This window comes from Alligator sinensis, unplaced genomic scaffold (assembly GCF_000455745.1).
Source record: "Alligator sinensis unplaced genomic scaffold, ASM45574v1 scaffold198_1, whole genome shotgun sequence".
Classification (NCBI taxonomy): Eukaryota; Metazoa; Chordata; order Crocodylia; family Alligatoridae; genus Alligator; species Alligator sinensis.
Window position 1 is genome coordinate 3999859 of NW_005841906.1, and position 10596 is coordinate 4010454.

The 10596-nt window shown below is 41.9% G+C and overlaps 1 protein-coding gene across 4 annotated transcripts in view; it reads left to right on the top strand.

The window, feature by feature from the left end:
* DAAM2 (dishevelled associated activator of morphogenesis 2) overlaps positions 1-10596 on the top strand; it is a 198070-nt gene that overhangs the window by 56809 nt on the left and 130665 nt on the right. Inside the window, exon 4 of one of the 4 annotated variants that reach the window (XM_025197839.1) lies at positions 9442-9569. The exons of the other annotated variants lie outside the window; for them this stretch is intronic. The gene's annotated coding sequence lies outside the window, so the exon portion shown is untranslated. The remainder of the gene's footprint in view (positions 1-9441; positions 9570-10596) is intronic. 4 annotated transcript variants of the gene reach the window in all.

Genomic DNA, 10596 nt, shown 5'->3' on the forward strand with positions numbered 1-10596 from the left:
TTCCCCTCCCCTCCCCTGCTGCCCTAGGCTCTCACTGAAGTCACTATACTTCTCCTCTTCCAAGGATATCACAACATCCGGCTTGAGAATCACTGTCTTACAGTCTGTTTATTGCTCTGCCTCAGGTCCTTTTTCACTAATTACTAAGCTTGGGCCCAGAGAATTTGCCCCGTGTCAAGTATGCATCTGCTTTCTTATGGGAGGCCACAGTGACTCATTCTAAGCCCAAATGGAATTGGGCTTTTCTTTATCAACGCGGACGTGCCCTACCAAACCTGTTGGTGAACTTAATCCAGTTTGGGGTGTGCCCTGTAATGCGATGGGGAGCCTCATTGTACTCTGCACTTTTTTTATTAGCAAATAATGTTTGTCTTAGCACTGCTTTGAGCCCAACCTGGAGAAAAGAGCCCATCTTGTTCAAGCTCGTTTAGGCAGCTCAGGAATAGTTTGTTTTCCTTTTTCCTCCTTGTTTTACTCCTACAGGTAAACTTATAAGTCTATGAACACACAGCAGTGATGACTGACGATAGCAGCCATCTGGTCTTGGCTTTGGGGATGGTTTCCAATACGAAATCTTTCTTTTTGACACTCAGCAGCTATTTCCCGGAAGGCAGGGACCAGCGGGCTAGAAATCACCACTACTGGGCTTTATTCCTGGTTCCACAAGGAGAGTGTGGTCTGTGGATATGAGCAGAAGACCTGTGATTCAGGACTTGTGGGTCACTATGTTTCTATGTAGTGCATTAAAGATGGAAGAGGCCAAGTAAAACTAGTGAAGCAGTGAATGAGTTCAAAAGTCACTTTTTTCCCAGGGGGAGACTTGAAATCTACCTCTTATATGACAATCAGTTTGTGTTTTATAGGGGAGATAAGGGCAAAACTTACATGATTTTTCTTTTTATAATACATTCTCCCTCTACCCCTTTATTTCTAAGGTTTTATTTCTCTCATTCTCCTCTCATTTACCCCTTATGCACAAGAACACATCCTCACTCCCATCCCGTATACCATTAGCTAGAACTTCTTCAAACTCTGCAAGGCAGGACTGTGCTTTCCCAGGCCCTTCCCCCACCTGACTCCTCTCAGCTAAAGCTTAATTCCTTATGAACTATTAAGCTGCACAAGATGAGATTTTTATGGCATTTAAATAATAAACTTCCTGTTTGAGATGCTTAAAAAAACCCCCTCCACACAGCCCAGTGTCTCTGTGGCTGAACAGCACTGTCTAGCTGTTGTCAGTCTCTTGCCAAGGCTGATGGAGATGGTAGAGTGCCTGGTGACATGTTGTCCAGGGCCATCTACTACTTTGCTTGCTAGTTTCTGTAGAATTGTAGTTTCAGTTGGAGGGTCCAGATCATCTCCCCTGCCACCACAAATTGTTGGTGGGAGAGATCTAGGCAGCTACAGGACAGAGCCTCACCTCTGTGGCATTGTTCCTGGGATTTTTTTGAAGATGCTCTGCTGCCGCTCCTTGCCATTCTGAAAGATCAGGCAAGGAGATGTAGGAGCTGCTTTCTGTGAACTATCTGCTGTGGGGCCAGAACAGCCCCTCTAATATCTCTGCCTTCACCACCCTTAGGAGCAGCTGTTCTTATCTCATGGTCTAATTTCTCTCAGTATCTCCTGGACACTTATCTCTTGATATTACCTTTTATTTTAGTTTATTTTTTCCTACTCCTAGCTTCCTCTACCTCTTAGGCTAAGAGCAAACAGTCAAAAAGCCCGAGACGGAATCAATTCAATCTTTGCAGGTTGGTTTAAGCTGCATAGATTGAATCGATAAGCAAGCGAACAGATATGTAAAAGTGAATGTCCATGCACTTGCTTATCACTTTTTTGATTCTGGAAATGCAGCCACATGCCTGCAGTGGCCCATGCTAGAAACCGGGGGGGCGGGGAGTACTAAAACATGCCTCCATGCTCAGCTGGAGCAGATGGCTTGCGCCAAGGCTAGTTTGCAAGGAGGGGCTTGCAGGGGAGGTGCAAGGCATCCTGGGGTGCTGGGGGACTGTTAGTTAACTTGAATTTGGAGTGGATCCATAGGCAGTGAAAGGTGGGGGCTCAGGTCTCTGCTAGTGGCACAAGGAGGGGGGAATTAAACCCCTCTCTGGCCAGACCCCTGCCCCTGTAGGTCCCTGCTTGGGCTGCAGAGCAGAGGGGTGGGACCAGCCTGGCTGGACTGGACTGGAGCAGAGAGCCCCACCATGCCCAGAGCATGCCTGGATGCTGGGGGGTCTTTGCTTTACCTCAAACCAGCAAAGGGTCTGGGACAGACATTATATAAACCGGCTTGCGCCAGATCAGTTAAGTCTGATCCTACGTTCAACCATGTTTATCACAAATCAGTTTCAGCCATTTTCTAACTGGTTTATGCGCACTGAATGTCTGTTCTGTTACAGGTTTAAACCTGTTTCTGATCACTTAAACCAGTTTATGTATAATGTCTGTTCCTGCCTGGCCTAGAAATAAGATAATCAGTCTCTTTTGCTAGAAGTCTTCCTAGACAAACTTGGATATTTTGGGTGACGTGGGAGTTGGTAATGGGATATTTCACCACTGACCTCTAGCTTTTTTTGTTTGGGTCACAATTATTTTATTCTGAAGCAAAATATAATTAAAATCCTGATGGATTCATTGATTTCTGCAAAATGGCTTTGCTATTTCTTTCTGGTTTTCGGTGGCTGAGCGTCATGTCAAAAGCCCACCAACTCAGCTGAATCTCTTGATGGAAATCTTGTTGATAGGGACTGAACAGATTTATCCTGAATTAACCTCCATACCCGGAAAAGTAGTTCTTCAAGAACACATCCAAATATATCAGTGACAGAAGCTGTTGCTACATGCTTTCTGTTTGAATCCCCATTGTTTATCCACCAATTTCCCAGGTGCTGGAGCAGAGGAGGGAAGGGATAGGTTAAAGAGCCTTTTCTGTGAGTTTCTTGACTCTGGCTGGCTTTAAAGGTTTCAAATGTGCTTCTGTTTCTTCACCCTGCCCCTCAACTCTTTTTAAATATTTTTATTCTTGTGTAGAATCTGGCTTTTTGCCTTTTTATTGCTAAGGACTTTTTGTTTAATGCTCTGAAACTCAAAGGGTAGAGCAAATTTGAACTTGAAAAACTTTAGCATTTTTCCCCTTAAGTCCTAATTCCTCTTTTCTTTGCCCGTAATGATCTCTCATTTAATTAAATTATAGGCTCAATTGCCAACAACAGAATAATACAATCCATCCAAATCCTGGGTGTCCAGAGACTTTTTGTTATTGCTGCTACTACTCTTCAGTTTGGGGGGGGGCATTGTTTTTTTGTTTTTGCTCATTGGGCTGAGCATTTGAAATGTCTGTTCATGTGTCTCTAGGTAAGTTTTCTCTATGAGAATTCTCCCAGATCATTTAAATGTCTGTACACAGCCATAATCTCTGACAACTCCCCGAATTCTTCTGTCACATAAAGTATTCCCATTCTCTTATTTGAACGGAGGCAAAAAAACAGCTAGTCTTCATGTAGATCATTTCCTATAATAGACCTTAGGAAGAAATGTCATTCTGTAGTCAAAGGGACTCAAAGGCACTGAGAGATCTGAGAGTAACCCCAATGAGATCATTATTCAGGGAATGATTAGTGGCCAGTTACTGTCATACTCACTAGGGATGTGATTGACAATGTTGCCTTTCATGTGGCTCTGTTTTAAATTAAAATTACTAGGAAGAGCAGTTATTAAATGGGGCATAAATACTGGAATGGTTTGTGTCTATTTCTTGTTCTGTCTCTCCTCATTCCTGAACCACTGACTCTTAATGGGAAAGGTTTGTGACCCACTGCATTGCATTATGGTGAAAAATTTGCAGCCTTATAGAAGAGATGAGCTCTGCAGTCCGCATGATGTGGACTTAGTAATTGCTATTTTGAGTGGATTTCATATTTTCTTCACTGAGGCTGTTCCAAAGTTGCCATCTCCCATAGAGGTGTCATTGCTTCTATGACATGGCAGGAAGAGAGGCATTAAAATAGCATGACCCACAGATAATTTTCCCCACTATGGCATCCAAGCTTGAAAACATTGCTTGGATTCTTTGCAATCCACAGGGTTCAGAATAAATAGGAGTTGTGTCCTTTAATGGAGCCTTGCATTGAAAATGAGCAAAGTAAAGCTGCTCACATGACTGCAATAGACACAGTGAATTGGAAGAAGCTGATAAGATTGTTCTTGCACTTGGAGTAGCTCTTGATCCCTTGATAACATGTTCTTTCCCATTCTCTGCATGTGGTTAAATATATTTAGAGAAGCATAAATTAAATCCAAATGTCTTATTATCTGGTGACACTTCAAACTGTGATAACAAAGCTTTGGTTGCAAAGGGATACACAGCCTTGTTTATAGGTATAGTAAGCTTTGTTTGCTTAATGTAAAATTAGGGAGAAAGTTTGCTGAAACAGATAAATTGGAGGCCCTGGCACATGTTTGTTTGAAGGCACCTTGGGATCTGATCCCCAATCCCAACAATCACGCTTCTTGCCATGCCACATATGCATGGCAACAGGTGTGATTTTTTTTTTCTTGTTGTTATGTCCTTTGTATCCTTTCTTGGCCTTTCTACGTGCTAGTGCAGGTGGAGCCTGGGATCAGTTTGACAGTTAAGTGCCTGCAGCCCTGCGTAACCTGGGGTTGTCTCAGGACTGGGGCTGACAATCTTGCTTGTTGGCATTGGTCCTGCGGCAGCCCTGGATATGCCAAATCTTCAATTTGAAGGCATCATACAAACCAGCCATAAAAGTGTTGTGGAACATTTTTATGGTTGGTTTACCATTTCCAGTGCCTTTAAATTGGGTGCATTAATCACAGCATCAATGTAATGTGGAGAGGAGTCCTAAAGGAAACGTTATTTTTTTTATGCAGTTGAAACCAACATAGTTTCTGACAGTATATTTCTCTTGTAGTTAGCATGCACTTGTAGCTTTCAGTGCATAGCTAATACTCCTCTTCTCTTCTGGCTCTCCTCAGTTTATTCCAGTCTAGCCTTATTGTTCTCTAGGTAATTCTACCCTTGTCCTATTTAACGTTTGATCACTCTTGAGGCTGTCAGTGGCAAGATCCTGTGACATATGTGAACTTTGTTTTCTATTATGGACACTTGTCCATAATTAACTGAATGGAGACAGTGATATTATTCCACAGCTCAACTGTCAAATACAGCTTGGAACAAGTACCAGTCACTGCAAAGCAAAGTGGCCTTCAGGTATGCCTCTGGAATGCCAGTGAAGCTTGTGGGGCCAAATGCTATTGAAGTTCTGTGGAAATACTAGAATTGGGAAGGTGTAGACATGGATTCTGTAGCAAGGCTTCAGGAAATCAAAGGGCATGAATTTTGTGGCTTTGAGGTCCCTGAAAGACCTTGGTCTTGTAGCAGGTTCAGACAGGTATAGAGTTTGCTGTTTCCACTTTCAGTCCTTTATTTTTGTTGAATAGCCTAAAATACTTTAGAGAATAATTGATGCCTGGGAAGGAAGGCACATCACAGAAAAGGACTGTTTGGGTTCCAATTGAAACAGTGAGTGATATATAATGTGTGTGTGTGTGTACATGTAATATATATTACACACATACATACACACACACACACACATACAAATACATGTAATATGTGTGTACGTAGTCTATATATGACCACATACATATATTAATGTATGTGGTCATATATAGACTACGTACACACGTATTACATATACTCTCTCTCTCTCTCTAGCTAGATAGATCTATCTATCTATAGTGTGTGTAATATATATTACATGCATGTGCACACACACACACATATATATCTTCGCTGTTTCAGTTGGAACCCAAACAGTCCTTTTCTGTGACGTGCCTTCCTCCATATATATATAAAAAAGCGTGTTTTAGTATGTATATGACTACATACACACACACACATATGTATGTATGTGGTATAAATAAATAAATACAGTGTGTATGTGTGTAATACATATTACACACACACTTTAAACACAAGAAGACTATCCAAGACGCACAGCGTTGCTTCAGAGCTTCAGTTAATAGTATCATATACAGTGAAATTGGTGCATAATCCTCCTGTTTTTATCAGAAAATGACTGGATTGTATTACAAATTTCAGAAGTCCCAGGTTATTAATACAGCACAGGCAAACTGGATATGAACCTACAGAAGCCTCTGTCTTCTTCCACAATCATCAAATGACTTCACTTGTGGTTTTGACTCCGTTGGAGTTCACGAGAGCACAGACTTCCAAGGTTGCTTTTGGAAGTTGCTTGCCTTGCTATTGAACATGTACTTTTCTCCCAGGGTCTCTGTCTTTATAGTTTAAGCAGATATTTGATGAGCTTGGCACTATAGAAAGAGAAGCAAGAGCTGTTCCTGGAATGCACTGACTTTGTGGCTGCAAGGGATGCCAATATGCACATAAAATGGAAAAGCAGAGGCAAAATGTTTTTTATAGCTAGGGTGGCATGTGTTTGTATGAGAAACATTTATTTCTCAATTGCCAAATTAAAGCCTTCTGAATCTTAGACAGACACTTGACAGGGATGGTTTAGTCGGGGATGATCCTGCCCTGAGAAGGGGCCTGGAGTATTTGACCTTATGGGCTAAGTACAGACAGTCAAAATGCCTGAAGTTGATTCAATTCAGTCTTTGCAGGTTAGTCTAAACTGCACAGATTAAATTGAAACAGAAGTGAACAGACAGTTACCTTTGACTCAGGAAATGCACCTATATCCCAGCAGCGGCTCAGGCCAGAAGCTGCAGGGCGCTAGAGCACAGCTCTCTGGCTATGGATTCACTTCCTTTTCCTGCTGCCCCTGAGGTCTTTGGGATTTGCAGTCCAGAATTACAGCAGCAGGATTCGACAGGGGTGCTCATCACTTCCTTTTCCTGCTTCCAGGTGCCTCTGGGATTTGTAGTCCATAGTCACAGCCAGCACGAAGTTTGAGCAGGGGGAAGAGGTGTTTAACCCCTCTCCTTGGCCCCAGACCCCAGCCAGGGTTTGCCTTGGGGAGATTGGGCTGCATCCCCAGCTGGGCTTGCCCTCCCCGCCCCCTTGTCAGCCAGCCCTCACTGATCCAGCTAGGGAGCAGAGGGGTGGGGTCAGCCCTGCTATCTGGAGCAGACACCACAGCACAGCACAGCCTAGGGCTGCAAAATGCTGGGATGTTGAGGGGACTGTGACTTAACTTGAACCAGGAAGGGGTCCAGGACAGAAGTTTCATAAACCGGTTTGACCCAAATCAGTTAAGCTTGATATTATATTCAACCACGTTTATCTTAAATCAGTTTCAACCATTTCGAAACTGGTTTATGTGCACTGAGCTTCTGTTCTGTTCCAGGTTTAAATCAGTTTCTGATCACTTAAAACAGTTTATGTGCAACTCTTGTCCCTAGCCATGAAGTACCTTCCAGCCCTAATTTCCTAGGATCCTGTGTGTGCGCGTGCATGTATTCATGCACACAGAAAAGGGATGAGGCAAAATGTGCGTGCTTGCTCTTATGTCCTTCTAGTGGCAAATCTATTGGCATGCTTACATTAACAGCACAAATGTACTCCCAGGGTATGCACTTGCATGTATATATACCCAAATACATGAGCATATGCCTCCCTTCCCATATACATGTGCACATGCTTGTTCTTCTTCCCAGCATCATTGTGTACAAACAAATTTACCATTTAAAACACATACCTGCATCCAGCTCTTTTTTTTTAATAGCATGAACATACTTTTCTCTGTCTTGAATAGAATTCACTCATCCTAGGACTTGGAAAATATTTTTATATTTTTGCCTTTTCGAGAAGTCCTGAATCAGCTATTCTTCTATGTTGTGAAACATACCCATATGATAATGTCCAGGCTGTGAAACATGAGTTTTCCATGCCTGCTAACTGGCAGTGGGATTTTGTGATCTTCAGATTGTGTACAGTACATCTTGTATATGTGAATTAGTGACACGGCACAGTGCCTCCAGGAAGTGCATTCTTTTGCAGTGGGCCATATGGCTTTAAATTTTTATGATGCAGATAGGAAGATAAAGTTTGTTGCTTGCTCTGTCTTTTTCTTTATTTAAACCTCTTTCTTTTTATGGCATTTTGTTCTAGCACGTAGCTCAGGCATCATGAAAGAACGTCTGGAAATAAGGCAGAAGTAAACCCCCATACCAGCATTTATGGCTGAGTGTTACAGGTCACATGAGGTGGTTCCAAATTAGGGAAGAATGTAATTTAAATCCCTGGGCACTGTGAAAATGATATTATAAATTAAAGCATAATAACCCATGCTCAGCATGTGGAGATTCAGATGCTGAAGTGTACCACTTACATCAAAAGAGGGCTGAAGCCAATAAAAACAAACAAAAAAAGATGTATGTATGCATGTACATGTGTGCGCGCACACATGGACACCCACTCACCCCATTGTATTTTAGGCCATATGATGACCAAACAATGCAATAGGAGATGGGGAACTTCTGTGGAAGCCTGTTTTTTTGCCCTTGTCAATCCTTTGGGAAATGATTGAAGGTGCAGTTCTGTTGGTTGGTCCTGCAGCATCCTGAATTGCTGCTCAAAAATTCAAGATAGTGAAGAGATGCAATGTGAGAACCTGGATAGAATGGACATACTCTTCAAGGTAATCTATGGGAGCATCTTGTACCTGGTTTTTAAAGCCCTGTTGCCTGGCTGAGCCAGACAGTTTTCCTCTTCAAACCTAGTACCAGCATACCAGTGGATCATTCTAATATTAGTTTCTGTCTCCTAATAAAGTCACCAGGTAGGATCTGGCTATACTAACCAGTCGCCAGCCTCCAACTAAGATGTGAAACTGACTGATTTAAACTTACCGATGAAATCTTTGCCCTTTCTAGTTTTCAGACTAAATACTCATATGAATCCTAGCACCTTTTTTCTATGCTGTCCTCAAGTCCTCTTGACACCTGTCTTATTTTTTACGCTCCTCTGGGTCACTCCACTTCACTGAGTGAAGCCATACCCACATTGATCTTTAAATGCCTGGAAGATTGCACTTTTTAGGTTTTGCTTTAATTTATCAAAAAGGAAAGAGTTCTCTTGAATTTTGCACTGAGTTTAATTTAGGGAGTGAGAACTTCTGGTTCTGTAGAAGATACCTGTTTTCCTCAATGGGAGGTTTTTATTACCATTGGTAATTGGGGACGTTTCTGGAGACACATTTGAAGGTTGCTTGTACAGCCAAGTACAATGTTCTTGTGGTTTGTTGGGTTGTTTTTTTTGTTAACCCCTCTCTTGTTCCACTGTACCTTCTTTCCCATCTTTCTGTGGTAGGCCCTGGCATTACAGCATGTCTCATTGGCAGCAATTTAAACAGACATCATGGCTAAATTTGTGCAGGAACAGAGGCTGGAAAATCCTGTAACAGTAGCAAAGTTTTTTTTTTTTTAATGTAGGAACTATCATGCCAGGAGGGACTAGTGGTTCATTTGGACTGGAATCCTGTCTCTGGAATCTATCCCTGGACATGGAGGGCAGTATCGGATCCTTTTGGTGAAGGCATATCACCTCCTATTCCATACAGGTATCTCTAAACCCTGTACACAAATGATTCACTTACAGTAGGGGAGGTTCTCATTGTTCTCAATTCAGGATCAGTTTATATCCTAAAGAATACAGTACAAGCATGTAATAAAGAAATGGGTTCAAAGTTGAGTTAAACCTCGTGGTGTTCTTTCCACTTCACCCCATACAGATCCTGTATGCAACACTTATTCAGACCGGCAATCCATCTATGTCTATTTTTTCAATGCAAAGTGGACATAGTGCTATATCACTGGGTGCAATTCCCTGACCTATATGAGACAGGAAGTCAGATTGATCCAGTCTGGCCATTGCTATATGAAGTGGTTGGAAAGTTACTTGTCTAGCTACTGCAGGGAACAGTTTTAATGAGGTCTGCTGTCCTAAAGGCAGGACAGATAGTCTTTTACTAATGCCTATATCTTGAAGTTAGGAAATCTCTGTTCTGTTCCCAGTACTAAAACTAAGTAACTGTAAATGTTGCTGTATCTCTTTCTATCTAAATTTTTCCCATCTGTGAGAGAGTGAAAAATGACTGCTCTTACATCCATAATGCTCATGTGGCACTTTGCAGTCCTTGGGTAAGATGATACGAGTCAATGCAACATATAAATGTGGATCTAAAGGTTGGTTTTGCTTATAGTTCAATTTGCTGTAGAATGTCTTCTGCGCTCTCTGCCTCAAGGGAAATGCATGGTTTACCAGATGGGATTCAGGACAAATTACCAAAGGGCTTTTGTGCAATAAAATTTTCACCAAATTCTCTTCTAACCATTCTGTTTCTTATAGGATGGGAGAAGTGATGAGTTTATAAAAATTACTGGGTGAAAATTGCCAGCCTGTCTCTTAATTTAAAAAAAATACAACCCCACACAAACAAAACCAGAGACAGGTTGGATGATCTGCAGTCCCTTCCTATTCTTTTAATAGGAATAATTCCCATTCCTTAATAGAATGGACTGTATTCGCAAAGCAAGAAGTTCTACATTAGGGTTGAGTAGATTCCCTGGGCAGAGATTCCTTGTGTA